This window comes from Coptis chinensis, chromosome 7 (genome assembly GCF_015680905.1).
Source record: "Coptis chinensis isolate HL-2020 chromosome 7, ASM1568090v1, whole genome shotgun sequence".
NCBI lineage: Eukaryota > Viridiplantae > Streptophyta > Magnoliopsida > Ranunculales > Ranunculaceae > Coptis > Coptis chinensis.
In genome coordinates this window covers 8,215,332-8,230,788 of record NC_141462.1, presented here as the reverse complement: position 1 = coordinate 8,230,788, position 15,457 = coordinate 8,215,332, and the positions used below count along the sequence as shown (strand labels likewise).

Genomic DNA, 15,457 nt, shown 5'->3' with positions numbered 1-15,457 from the left:
TACAGTTCTTCATATAGAGTCTGAGTGAGACATTTTCCGAAGCATGGGATAGATTCTCTGACCTACTCCATTCATGTCCTCATCACCATAAACTAGAAAAATCCTCTCTTGTCCAATGTTTCTTCAAAGGCCTTCTTTCAGAACACAAAGTAACCCTCGACATCATGAGTAATGGTAATTATTTGGATAGAGGTGCAACTGAAGCCTTAACCTTTCTTGAAAACCAAGCTAAAAAGAGTACCCATTGGGGAGACATAAACAATTCTAGAACAGCCCAACCTAGTACATCTAAGGCTAGTGGTATTTTTGAGGTAAAATCAGATCCAGAAATCAAAACCTTAATCAAAATCCTCACAAGAAAGATAGATGCCCTCACAACCAAACAGAAATACCAAACTCCTCATTCTATCATGAACATAAATATCTCACAATGCAATTTCTGTCTAAGCTTAAATCATATAGATGCCACCTGTCCCCTGATCACAAACCTATCATCACTTCAGCCAGAAGAAGTATGTACTCTCAATGTACCAAATACAACATGGACACAACATCCAAACTTTGCATGAACTAACATTCCACAAAACCAACCATCTCCAGGTTTCAACAAACCAACAAATACATTCAGACAAGGACAAGGGCAAGGTACCTATAACAATCATAATAGAGCATTGGTTCCATCCCAGTTTAACCAGAACTATCAAAACCCACCTGTCAACAACCAAAGAGACCTAGTTTCCATTACACCATCAACTAGTGTCCAAACAGATAAGCCTACCGAAATAATATTATCTGTCATGCAACAACAAACCCAAATCCTAGCATCTATGCAACAATCTCTGAACTTGTTAGCCCAAGATAAACCCCAGAAAGGTGTGTTCCCAGGTCAAGCTATTCCTAATCCTAAACCAACAAACATAGCCTTTGAAACAACAAGTAATGTGAACGAAGCTAGAGCGCTAAAAACTCTTTCTTAATCATCCCATCTATGAAGATTGAATCCTCTTTTCCGATGTATTCCTTTCCCATTCTATTCAATCTTTTGCTTTAAGGGGATACATCAATAAGGTAACCGGACCTCTCCATTTGGAGGATGTGGTTGTAAGTGCCGGAGCCTTAGTCCACTGTATATCTCATATATTCTTTGTAAAATACTTTTTAGTCATCGTTGGAGTACGTAACTGTGAACCTGTGGAGTGAGTATACAAATTTTTTTTTCTTTATTTTACACTTCTTTTACAAAAATGTTTGTTTTCTTTGTTATGTTAATGATAAGATTCTCGATACATCAATAGTTAAGTGATTTTTCAAAACGGGCAATGGATTTTACATATACCAACCGCTAAAACAACGCAATCTAGGGGCAGTTTGAGATTAGCTTTGCTTACTAAGGGTCGCCTATATCATTGAGCTATTCGCCTAGGTCAAGACATTCCATATCTTGTGCAGTAAATCTCCTAACTCACGTAGCTGAAGCTCTGTCTATCTAGATTGGGTTCGCCACAGAACCGACACAAAAGTTGCTTAAGATTATCTATTATGGTTTGTTTTCAAAATAGTAGTATCTACAATCACAACTTTTGAGTACGAGTTTCTTAGAATATCTCTCCATAGTTTTCAAAACCAGAGGATATAAAAATAAAAGTTATATACTCCGGAGTAACCAAAATGATATCGGACTAAAGTATAATTTTATCTTCTTGGCAAAACCTCTATATGGTTAGAGATATATTTTGATTGAGAAAACCAACTAAAAAAAAAGAGACAAGGCATCTCCAAATGAGAATTAAACAAATAGAGTAACCCAAAGTGATACTATCCTCTGTTTAATTCTATCTTTTGCCTCCATCTTTCTATTTTGTCTCGAGAATCTGACGTTAAAAGACTCAAACTTGTACAAAATTTCCAAATTTTTCCTTTCTTAAAAATCTTTTCCTATTCGTTTAAATCTTTTCCTTTCTCAATCTCTCTCTTTTCAAAAAAAAAATTCTTCTATAGCAAACAAAAACCTTCTACCTAGCAAGACTAGATAGATCAATTTCAATAATTGTGTGTAAGCACTTCCTAGAGAACTACATCTTAAGATATGGACACATATACCGAAAATCATTCCTATTTTAGGTAAGAGTTCATACGCACATAAGAGAGAGCTATGAGAGAAGGTTGGTGCTTGAACTATCAAACACCAACTTGCCCCAGTCTTCAACCACATAATAATTATGTTTATAAAGTCTACACGTGTTATTCTCCAGTGCATTTACGCACGGTCTAAGAGAGTAATCCAGCCATTTGGTTGGGATTGACTCAAGGTTTCAAAAACTTCCAAGTCTTAGGGATCTGACTTAAAATGACCCACCTTTTTAAAGTTTTAGTCAAACTTATTCAAAATCCAAAAAAATAAAATTAATTAAAATTTTATTATGTTATCTGTACATATTTCCTTACATTTCTTTCCATCATATGTTTCTCATCCACCATTGGATGTGAGTGTACCCTATACCATTACGTTTCATTTTTTATGTTGATCATTTTGGTACCTCACGGGTCAAGATCAAACGAGTAACGAAGCACGGATTGGCTCTTGAAGTTGCCAAGACACTGAAGACAAGATTGGAATTTCTTGATTTTATTTGGGCTTGGGCCAAAATTTCAATTTCATTAAAGAGGCACGTGCCATCAAACTATTTAACCCACGTGACCGCCCAACTTCCTTTATTCTTCCTCACAAAATCTCCAACCCTAGCCGCCCACACCAGCTCGCGACCGCCCCTTCCTAGCTCGAGACCGCGACCTCACCTCAAAACACCACCACTCCAAAATTTTACAGTCTACTCCATTTTCAACCCTCATTATATTCCAACTCAAAACCCCAATTTTATCAATCCCTACTCTAAATGGCTCGAGTTCTTAAAATCGTGCTGGAGTAAAATTTTAAGAACCTCTTCAATTCCGATCTATTTAAAGTGCACTTCAAGGCTGAGATGAGAAGAAGAGGATGGGAACCCTTGGTTTTGTTGGAAGCTGTGGTGTATTCTCCCTCTCTTACTCTTTCATTTTATAACTGCATGCTTAGAGGGGAGGATGACTGCATCACGGTTGTCAAGAATGGTCGCTCGTTGGAGCTCACCAAGGAGGTGGTGAGTGGAGTTCTGGGGATTCCTCTAAAGGCTTATGTTCAGACAGAATAGTCTCCAAACGGTAAGACCATCGATGTGATGATGGTAGAGACACTTCTCGAGGGGGTGACAAGTCTTACTGTGCTTTTCAGAGTTCGCTACGAAAGAACCAGTTGGCAGTATCTCAGTAGACAACCTACAACCTGCTAGGCTCAGCCAAAGCTTTGGATATAGGTAAGGCGATGCTTCATCTTTTATGGATTCTTTAAGAACAAAAGAATAACTTCTGCATCATCTCCTTTATCTTTGAGCAGCTCTACAAACCGAAAAAGTCCACCGCTCCTTTACCAGTGCTGGTCACTAGGATCATGCAGCACTGGGGGTTCTAGGCCACAGACGCCCTAGTGGAGGTCAAGGACGCTACCACAGATCCTATCTATGCCCACTGCGTCTAGAAGTTATGGCTTCCACCTGAAGCTAGAGCCGCTGAGCAAGCACGCTCGACTGAGAAGGTGGATTACTTCGCTGAAGATGCTACTCGACAGTTCACTCAACCCATGGACGGAATTCACTTCCTCCATGGCGGTCAGAGGACTCTGCATTCGTATCTCCACCAGCTCAGGGAAACTCAAGGTAACATTATAGCAGAACAGCGAACCCTCAGAGAGGAGCAATGGTCCTTCCAGCAGGAGCAGGGACGTTTTCAGCATAGTGTCACTAGAACACTGTAGAGCATCAGAGACGTGCTCCCGCGTAGTGATAGACATGCTAGGGCCCGACGTCATCAAGGAGAAGGATCTTTTCGACGTCGAGACGAGTCACGCATGGATTATGACTAGGCATTTCCCTAGTGTCTTTATAGTTGGATATATTTATTTTTCTTTTTCTTTCTTACGAGTATGACGTAGTATAAGTTTAATTATATGCTTAATATTATCTGCTTGTTTTATTTTGTTTTTCTTGTGGAATTTGGTATATGAGTAGAAGGTAAAACAGATGCATCACGCCAAATTTTTCCATTTTTCTTTCATGCATTTCATATATGTTTTCAAAAAAATACAAAAACTCAAAAAGATTTCATAGTAGAATAAATATCCCTAGTGTAATAAACCATGTATTTCTCGTTTTATATCAAACAACCCATGCCCCAAACTTATTTGGGGGTGGCGTATTTTCATTATGAAGAACATAATACAGATGTATCGCCGTTTTTGCTCATGTTTATATGGTAATATCTTTCCTTAGCTCTTCATACTTTGAAGACAAAGCATAGTTCTAATTGAGGATGATATAGTAACATTTTGCAAAAACTAGGCATTTTCTATATATTAGTATATTTCTTCCTTTCTAAATTTTTTTCGAAAAAGATCAAAAATATTTTTTACATTTAGTATCAAAATGTCTTGTTTTCTTTTTCTATGATGAATAAAAAGTTTAGAAGTCTCATTATAGCAAGAGTAAAGATTCGTTCTTCGTACTTAAACTAATATATGTACAATAGTTTCTGCATCTTTTCATGAATGGCATGCATCATCATTTATTTGTATATAGCAGTGAGTTTTCGAAGCCAAGGTTAGAACAATTAAGTTCCATATCCTGTGAGAATCTAGCCAAAAGCCTCATATGAATGATTATTGAGTGGTGACACAAAGGATGTCCGGATAGAAAGACCACACGTCCACTTGCTTGATCACCACGCTATTCCTAAAAGATAATATAGTCCTTTTTTAGATCGATATAGCCAAACAAACGTTAAAAACCCAAAAATATAGTTTCCTCTAGTTACCCCTCTTGAGCCTTCATTCTTTCTAAAAGCCTTTTTATTCTTCACCAAAATTTCCTAACCCGTTACTACACACAATAAAAAGCTTACCCAGCTGATGAGTTGAGAACTGGATGGATACCAGAAAAAGAAAAGAGAATACCTTGTACAAAAATAGAACAATTATTTGCTTCAAAAAGAAAAGAAAATAAAGAGAAGAAAAGAAAGACACATCAAAACCAAAACTCCAACAAAATAAAAGGAGTCAAAAATTGAATCTCCCAAAAGTTCAAAATTAAAGGGAGACAATATCAGAAACAAAAACAAAAAGAAACAAAAGCAAGGTTTGAACTCCCAAAAATTCAAAATCATATGGAGTCACAAAGCCAAAGGCTAAAAGAATGTATCACAATTCGGAAGCAAAGAACAAAGCGAGGTTTTTCTCTGGTTACAAGTATCTTGAAGACCCAGTTTTTCAACTTATCAGATGTTGTTTTCCCTTCTTTTTTCTTTCTAAACTATCACCCTAGCCTCGTAACTCATAATAAAATACCTCTAGCTCGATTAGGAATAGGATGGTGTGATAGTAAGTGACAAGCGTGATCAATCGACCCCGGTTTCTTTGGACGTCATTTGAGTATGTGAGGAATATAAGTGCCTGCTTCACTTGAGAGAACAAACCTTGAGTGAATCTATCAGAGAGTTGTGATTACAACACACCCCTGTGAGAACCCACTTTAAGGACGCTCTCCAAAAGCCTAGGAAACAACTCTACTTTTGCATTTCATTGCTCATGTTTTGCACATTTGTTTTTAGATGATTAAATTACTATACATATGTTATTCTAAGTTCAAAGGAGTTTGTCATTATTCACCGGCCCGCTAATGAGATGTATGAACTTTTAAGAATAAATAAGGAAACAAGACCCTTTATACTAAATAGAAGAAGTTTGTGAGTACCTTCACTAGAAAACTCTAATGAGGCTTAAAGCTCATCCACTAGGGAATTTCTAGTGGTTTAAGGCTTGCATATGGTCAATGCAATCGCACTCTGCGAAACGAGATTAGTATAACTTATAATAAATCACTCATTTGTGATCTTAGTTTTTTCTCTCATCCTTGCTTGAGGACAAATAAGATGCTATTTGGGGGTGGTGATCAGCTCCCAAATGTGTATTTTATTACCCTTATTTTACTACATTACAGCCCTTCTTACGCTTATCGAAAATATAACTCATAGCTTTTATTGCTTTTTTCAGGTTATGGAGTATTTCAGACCACTTATCCTAAACTGTGTCTTAACACCAAAAGGAGCCTTAATCATGCTTATTATGAAGACCAGAAGCTGCTATGAAAAAGTGCTAAAAAAGTCAAAGTCAACGGTCAAAGTCAAAGGTCAAAGCCCTCAACTTATAAGACTAGAGATAGAGGCCCTTATCTCAAAATATGACATTCTCACAAAACCTACCTTGGTCAAGAAGAAATCAAAAAGAAAAATAAAAAGCAAAAGCAAAAGAGAAATGTGAGGTGTCACAGTTTGTAATGGAGAAGGGCAAATCTGTAAAAGGCAAAAGTAAGGGTATATAATCTAAAAGCTAGGGAGAGAGAAAACATCCATTGCTTTAGGGTCCAAACCATTTGGTTTGTTTTAATTTCTTGTCTAGTTTTTCAATTCAAGTCCTTTACTTTATTGTTCTTCGTTTTCTTTTATTTACATCTTGTTATTTTACTTTGTTTGTTTTCAATCTTCAATCTTATCTTGTTGTTCTTATTTCAATCTTCAATCAATATTTCTTTCAATGTTTTCATGTCATTTCAATACCAACAACTTGAGTTTTTCATGTTTTCATTAGCTTAAACTACACAATCTATACCAAGAGTCTACATTTTTTCTTCACAACTACCATACTTAAACTCCAAACAATTTAGGATGAACCCCACTTCTTACAAACTCTTTGAAGTTACCACCACTAACTAAAACTTCAATATCTCCAGGGCGAAGCATCGATCTACCTTCTCTAGGATCAGTGAGGAAATTGACAGGAGCCTCTTTCTTCACTTGTATACCAGCACACCATTAATACATCTAATACACATGATAATATATCTAATATTAATACATCTAATACACGTGATAATATAAACATAGATAACTTCTCATATAATTAGTAACAAGGTACAAATTTTTACAGAAATTATGAAACATACAACATTCGTAAGTAGAAGATTAAAATGCAATTACGTTAGTAGAACACACAACATAAGTAATTAATATTCTATAAATACTAAGACGCCTACTAGTAGGGCAGGGAATCGGGTCGGGTTGGACCTAAACCCAACCCGACTTGAATCCAAATAGTTCGGGTTTGGGTTGATTTTCATATCCATTTTTTTTATTCGGGTCAGGTTTGGAGTCAGGTATGTCGAGTTTGGATTCGGGTTCGGATACAAGTTTTGGGATTTTTTAAATTTTTAGTGTTATCCGATCAGGTTTGGTTCGAGTTCGGGTTAAATATTTTGGTTTGGTTCGAGTTCGAATTCGGGATCAGATATAGTAAAACTATTCGGGTTCAGATATAGCCATATCCGACTCAAAACCGACCCATTTCCTGCCCTACCTACTGGGAAGCATCAGGGTTAGAGGAAGAAAAACCAGGATTTCGGCGACAAGGGGATGACCTCGGTGTGGCATGCGTAATGATATCACAGAAGAATTGCACCATGCATAAATTTTCTTTCTCCTCTTGAAGTATCCACAGCAGGTGAAGAAACGTCTTATTAATGTTAGACGTCTTGGAAGTGCCAATCACATTGTGACCTATCCATTGAGCCACTGCAAAATTGGTTGCGACGCAGAGAGTGTTAGTATGCACACTTGGATACTGTATTGTCTTGGAAGTGCCAATCACATTGTGACCTATCCACTGAGCCACTGCAAAATTGGTTGCGACGCAGAGAGTGTTAGTATGCACACTTGGATACTATATTGTATTCCCCCTCGATAAGTGTGTCGAGCATATAGTCATACGTTCTCGGGTACACTGACTGCTGCATTGTTGGAGCACTGCCCAGGAGTGGAATTCCACTGATATCAGATATCAATTCCAAAGTGAGCTCATGGTGCTGCCCGTCGACCGTGACCCAAAATTATTCACCCTGGAAACCTCCATTGTTGTAAAATTTGAGCACCAAATCTTTGGAGTAATACTCCTCATTTTGGTGCAGGAGATACTCCCAACCTCGATTCTCAATCTCCTCATCGAAAAATAGGTGGAACATACCACCATTAAAGAGGTTGTAAAAATTCCTCTCGACTGTAATTCATCTGTTCTCGGCCATGGAGGGAGCTAATTGAAAGGATGAGAAGGGATTTGAGATGAGGGGATGAAATGGGACTTTCTTAGAATTTGAATTGGTGGTGAAATAGTCATAGGCACGACACTGTGGACACTAGATGGAGTCGCGGGCGCGACTCTCGGGCTCCAGGCCAGATCCAGTTTTTTAGGAAGAAGAGGAAGGAAAGAATAACGCGTGGGAGGGGGTTGCATGGGATAAAAAGGTCGTGCACACGTGATTTGGGTCGGGTTGAAATTTTGACCCGAGACCAAAACAAACTGGAAAATTCCCATCATGTCATGGATTCCTCAAAATGCGTAAAACACAGATTTCTGATTCGTTTGAACTCCAAATTTGACAAACGAGCTACCAAAATGATCAGCATGAAAAATTCTATCTAATGGTATATAGAATGCTCAATTTGAAATTTGTTTATGAAAAAGGTGGGGAAGAACTATACAAAACATGAAGGGAGCCAAGTCCCATGGAATCAGGATTGAACCCTTAAGTTTTTTTTTAACTGTACAAGGGAAGATTAACGTGTTAACATCACTATTATGACTATTGAACTCTTTTTCAATCGAGATGATCCTAGGCAACTTTTGTGTCGGCTAATCGAGAACCCAATCCAGCCAGACAGTGGCTTCACTTTTATGTTTTGGGGGTTTTACTGCTCAAGACAATACCGTCCTGGACCTTGCGAGGAGCACGACAGACTAAGCTACCCTTATTACATATGGTATATAGCCTCAAACTACCCTTTAGAAGAATGGAAATTACATACTTCCAGGGGTTGGTCTGGGTAGAGTCCATTGCCCGTGTCCCTAGTAGGTAATATATGATGTCCTACACGAAATCTTTTTGTGCACAACAATAGCGCAAAGGTGAATTGAAAAAGACACGAGTATATACATGTTGAGTCTTTTAGAGTCAGATTCTTAAGACTATTCCCATCATGTGGGAGGAACGACACGGCGATGAAGTTGATCTTGCTCCGCTGGTGTGAGGCAAGTGTACACCTTGGACAAGCAAGCATCTCCAAGCAGTTGAAGACTGGGGCAGGAAGGCGTTTGACAACGCATTCATCACCCCATTCTGCGCACGTCGTTTACAAGCAAAAGAACTACAACCTTGACCTATCTGAGATGGGTGTGACTTACACCAAATGATGAGCTGAATGTCGGTAGGAAGAGAGAAGAAAAGAGTAGAGAAGGAAGGAGGTGAAATTTTGGGCACCCATCTTGTGCCAGAATGATGGTTTGCTCGATTATCAGAAGACATTTATACTCAGTTCTGAACTAGAGTTATTGGTGGACTACGGTTTCGATGCTTGTAACCACACACTCCAAGAGAATTGAGAAAAGAAAAGAAAGGAGGGCCTGACTACCAAAGTGGTGTACTACCTTTTAATAAAGAGGGGATGAAGTACACCAAGCAAATCTATTAGTCTTCGTAGACTGGATCCTATATAAGAGTCCTTTCTACAGTTGGAGATCATAACTCATGGTAATATTTAAGGTGTTGACCATTTACTTGAAATTTGATGTTATCGTTTGGATTTTTCAAAGAGATTGCCCCGTAAGGGGTGAAAGCGGATACAATGAACGGACTAGACCATCATGTTTTTCACTTTCCTAGAAAAATGTGTAATCTTGAGTTGTAAAGAAAAACATTTTGACCATTGTTGAAATCCTTCCGCAAAAGATACTTGTCGTGCACTTTTTTCATGTTAGCTTTAAAGATTTTCGAGAGATCATAAGCATCACTCTGAATTTCCTTAAGCTCATTTATTTGTAATTTGCACTTCTCGCCTGCCGCGTTGATATTATAATTGAGGCCTTTGATGGCCCAAAGAGTACGCTGCTCAAGTTCAACAGGCAGATAACAAGGTTTTCCAAAAACTAGGCTGTAAGGAGACATCCTTATAGGTGGCTTAAAGGTCGTCCGGTATGCCCACAAAGCACCAGATAATCGGAGAGACCAATCTTTCCTAGATGGATTAACCATTTTCTCCATAATGTTATTTATTTCTCTATTAGAGACTTCCACTTGGTCACTGGTCTGAGGATTATACGGAGTTGCTACCTTGTGGGTAACTCCATATTTCTTTATTAAGGAATCAAAAATTTTATTACAAAAATGTTTTCCCCCATCACTGATGATAGCTTTGGGGACACCAAAACTAGAAAAAATATTTTCTTTTACAAAATTCACGACAGTTCTATGGTCATTTGTTCGACATGCTATGGCTTCAATCCATTTTGACACATAGTCAACAACTACCAGAATGTAGAGTAAACCATGAGAATTTGGGAAATGACATATAAAATCGATGCCCCAAACATAAAAAATCTCCACAATTAGAATGTGATTTAAGGGCATCATATTGCATTGAGTAATGCGACCCAGCTGCTGGCAGTGAATACTTGCTTTACAATGTTCATGCGCATTGATAAGAGCCAAAAATTGTAGTTTTAACCCCTTAATAATATTACATTTAGACCAATTATGTTTATAATAAATAAAAGTTAGTACTGTTTACGTGCTTTTGTGTATTCCAGGTATTGGAGTCAAATATGTGAAGAAATATGTCACTTTTCCAAGAGAATGGAGCAAAGGTTGCTTGCTAAAAAGTTCTATGGTTAAAGCCGAAGTTTCAAGGAGAAAAAACCTTTTCAAAGCTCGGTGAAAGCTGAAAAGTCAAAGTCAACGCGGGCAGAAATAGAGCAGAAAAGTCAATAGAACTTCTATAGGCTGTATCATTGGACTCAGACATCAGAATTGGGCTTATTATATGTTAAAATGACTGGCTCGGAAAGAGATTTCTAACAGTTCAAGCTTTGATCCAATCAAAGGAGTATAAGTGGTCAAAAAGACTATTGTAGTAATTTCTAACAGAGAAACCCTTTTTGGACTTAAGTAATTAGGTTTTGGGCTTGATTTAATGGCCCAAAACATAGCTCCAAAGCCCATGCATGAAATTGTAAACCTAGCTCTCTCATATATAAAGAGGACTAAGGCTAAACTCTATTATCTAACTCTTCCATTAGATATAATAATTTAGAGCTCAACCCAATTACTTAGAATAAGAACCCCTTAGTTAATTAAGCTTTCTATCATTAGTTTTCTTTAGTTTAAAACCCTAGTTATTGTTTATTAGCCTAATCACCATTAATTCAATTCAAGTTATTCTTAATAAAGTAGTTCTTCATTATGTATTATTCTTATTCTTTCAATAATGATAATCTAATGAATCATAGCTAAACCTCCATTAGAGGGGTTTGATTGAAGCTTTGATGATGACTTGATGTATTAGTGTAGAATAAGTTGTAGTAAAATATTCCACTTTAGAAGGTAGTTAATTCACCATAAGAATGAGTTTAAATTGCCTCACATGCTAATTATTAGTTTGTAGAGATTGTCATGAATAATTAGGGATTAAAAAGACCTAACATTTATGTGAAAACATAAAGATTAGGATTATAACAAATCTATACTAGCATATTAATAATTAATCAAGGTGGAATCAAATCCCCCTAATACTTTTCTTCTCGTTCACATCTTTTCATTAAATTGCCATAATATAGTCTAGAATATCTTAATTAGTTATTTCCATATATTAGTATAATTTAATTATTGCTCTTATTGATATTATAGAATTGTTAATTTAGATAAATTATTACGTCTAAGAAACTAGGAGTGGAACGAATTCTGACTCCACATTATTGTATGATAATCGAGAGTAGGACTTTGATCTAGATAGTAAATCCACTAGCTTTCTTATTCCTAGCATAAATCATTATTCATAGGGTAAGAAATAGTCTTTTTACTTTTATCAAATGGTGTCACTGCCGTCTTAGTTTTGTTAGATTAGTTTCCCATTGTGTTTTCAATTCTTCCAATATCCCATTTCACCCACTCACCCGATTGTTTTGTTCTAACTGTGGTTGTTATTTTTTCAGAATTTTTTTTCGAAACAGTACCGTGAGTGCGCCCACGCCCTCTTAACTCTATCATCTGAGTGCTCCGCCCTCTTGTTACTGGAATTTTTTTTTTCCAAACAGTACCTTGAGTGCGCCCGCGCCCTTGTTTACCCTATACTTGAGCGCTCCCGCACCCCTTCTGAAGAAGCCCGATTTTCACAAGTTAGTCACCGGCTCTCATTTTATTCAAGTTATTTTTACTATTTAGTGTTCCGAACTTCTTCAATACACTGAGATCACGTATCAAAGACGCTATTCATACGCGTAGCAAGGAGGCATTTAGGTATTCCTTCTTTCACTCCTCATCTCTACTGTCAGAGGAGTTTAATTCTAGTATATCAGGTTGCTGTTTGACTGCTGCTAGTGGTTTTTTTTCATATTGGCCTTAGCCTTGCATGTGATTAAGGTCCGGTAAGAGTAAACCATCTAACGTTATCTATCGTAAACGTCAACGCACACGCCTATCTAGAATATCACACACTACACCTGCATTAATGGCTGAAGAAACAGAGACTCCTCTCTTTGATTTTTACAAAGCCCTAAACGATAGCCCTAAGTCATGTATCGTTCTTGCAGACCCAGTGGGGGATTTTTGAATTCCCCCTAATATATTTAATTTGTTACCAGTTTTTCATGGGTTATTAGACCAGGAGAAGCCTTATCAGCATATGCATAGGATAGAACAAGTTCTTACCATATTTCATCATCCTACCATAGGTTCGGAACAAATTAAACTAAGGGTGTTTCCTTTAACCCTAGCCGATAAGGTGACATCTTGGTTAACTGCCCAAATGCCTAATTCTGTGGACTCATGGGCCAAACTTGTTCAATTGTTCATGGAACAATTTTACCCACCACTGAAGACAGATGAAATGTTTCAAAAGATTCATTTCTTCTACCAGAATCCTAATGAATCCTTTTCAGAGGTCTGGAATCGTTTCACTGATCTTCTCATTGAATGCCCGCATCATAACCTTGCGAAAGACACGCTTGTTCGTGCCTTTTTCAAAGGGTTTTTACATCATCATAAAGAGGTTCTTGATATAATGACTGGCAGTAGTTTCCTTGGTAAAGGAGCCTCAGAGGCTTATAGGTTTTTAGAAGATCAATCTAAACATAATAATAACTGGGGGGGGGGGGTTTAATGACATCCTCCGCTCTGCTAATTCTTCTTCCCCAGTTAAGGTTGCCAGTATGTTTGAGGTTAAATCTAATCCCGAGCTTAGAACTTTAATCGAATCTCTTACGAAAAAGATAGAAGTCATTTCTGTTCAACAAAAGTCTACTCTTGTCATGAACGTCAACTCTATTCCATGTAATTTCTATTTGAGTCCTGAGCATCCCGACTCCTATTGTACTTCCTCTTGTCTATGAACAACCATCCGCACAGCCGGACAATGTTTGCTCCTCTGGGGTTTAATAATCAAAATGTTAGGCCAGCGAACAACTACAACCAAGCTCCACCTAGACAAGGACAAGGCCAAGGTAATTATAATAATTATAATAATAATAGAGGTATTTTTTCGGTTAATAACAACTATCGCAACCCACCCGTTAATAATCAACGTGAAATAGTTCCTGTCACACCACCTGTGGCCATTACACCTTCACAACCGGATCGTTTCGAAGCCTACATGCAAGCTAACCTACAAATTTTACAATCCATACAATAGTTAACCCAAAAGAAAGCCCAACCGAAAGGTGTGTTTCCAGGTCTAGCTATACCAAGTCTGAAAATGCCAAACACAGCCTTTGAAGTAACCGGTAATACTAGTAATGATAATTTTAACGTAGGTGAGTTAAATGTCATTACCACTCTCTGTTATGGTAGAGTGGTTAATAATACCAGTGGTTGTTGAAAATGAAAAATTACTAGATACCGATATAGAAACTGAAGATCCTACTCTTGTAGACGTACTAGTTAAACCACAACCCAAGAGGAAAGCGGCTAAGGGTAAAACTCCTATTGATCCATATGTTAAATATAGAGAAAAACCACCATTTCCCCAAAGACTAGCCATGTTAAACAAGGATACAAATTTTGACGAGATTAGGAAAGTTTTTAAAAATCTAATGATAAACTTACCTTTTCTTGAAGCTATTAAAAAATTACCACAATATGCTAAGTTTCTAAAAGAGTTGTGTAGTACTAGACGGAAAACAAAACATTCCAAAAGACGCCTTTTTAACTGAATAGTTTCCCACTCTTTCTGAACATAATAGAATCGTTAAGTACAAGGACCTTGGTCGTCCCACTGTACAATGCACATTAGGGGATACCCACACGACGACTGTGCTATTAGACCTGGGGGCGAGTGTTAACTTACTCCCTTATTATCTATATAAATAAATAGGTCTACAAGAGATGCAACCAACTAAAATGGCATTGTAATTAGCTAATCGTTCTATTAAGTATCCTAAGGGTGTGGTTGAAAACGTGCTGGTTAAAGTTCAAGATTTTTACTACCCAGCAGACTTCGTTATTCTCGACACAGAAGTCGCTAACGACTCTGTTCCTATCATCTTAGGTCGTCCTTTCTTGGCAACTTCCAACGTGTTCATAAACAACCACGATGGCTCGATGTCTATGTCCTTTGGCCATTTTTCTGTTGAGGTAAATATTTTTAAAATGATGCAACAATTACTTGATACGACTATCGATGGAGAAGTTAACATGATCGAGAGCTTAACTCAAGATTATTTCAACAACACGTTTCCAGAGAATCAGATGCACCAATTCCTTTCCTTCGGAAGTTCTAACTTCGACGATGACTCCTACTTAGAGGAAGTCAATGCCTTTTTCGAGTCTTCTCCTATCCTAGATCCTTCTGTAGCTCCATCTTCTGAGTTTGAAGACCTCTTACATAAACAAGTCTTCACTACTCAAGACGAGGACCCTCTAGAAGCCTTTTTACCCATTCCTCCCACCCCTATGCTTAAACCTCTTCCTGCTGAGTTGAAATATATCCAGCTTGATCCGGATGGTAATCATCTAGTGATCATATCTTCTCAGTTATTTGCTGATGAAGACGCACATTTGATTAGGGTGATTAGGGAACATCGTTCCGTGATCGGTTAGTCCCTAGACGACATTAAGGGGATTGACCCTAGTGTATGCACACATCGCATACATTTGGAGGATAATACAAAGACTTCACGCGAACCTCAGCATCGCTTGAACCCTGCCATGAAAGAGGTGGTATGGGAAGAAGTCTTACGGTTACTCGATGTAGGTATCATATATCCCATCTCCGATAGCGA

At 37.7% G+C, this 15,457-nt stretch overlaps 1 non-coding gene across 1 annotated transcript; it reads right to left on the bottom strand.

Moving 5' to 3' along the window:
• Window positions 1-13,068: 13,068 nt before the first annotated feature.
• On the bottom strand, window positions 13,069-13,172 carry LOC147485740 (small nucleolar RNA R71). The gene has a single exon (XR_015203370.1). It is a non-coding gene; the product is annotated as a small nucleolar RNA R71 (small nucleolar RNA).
• Between the last annotated feature and the right edge of the window lie 2,285 nt (window positions 13,173-15,457).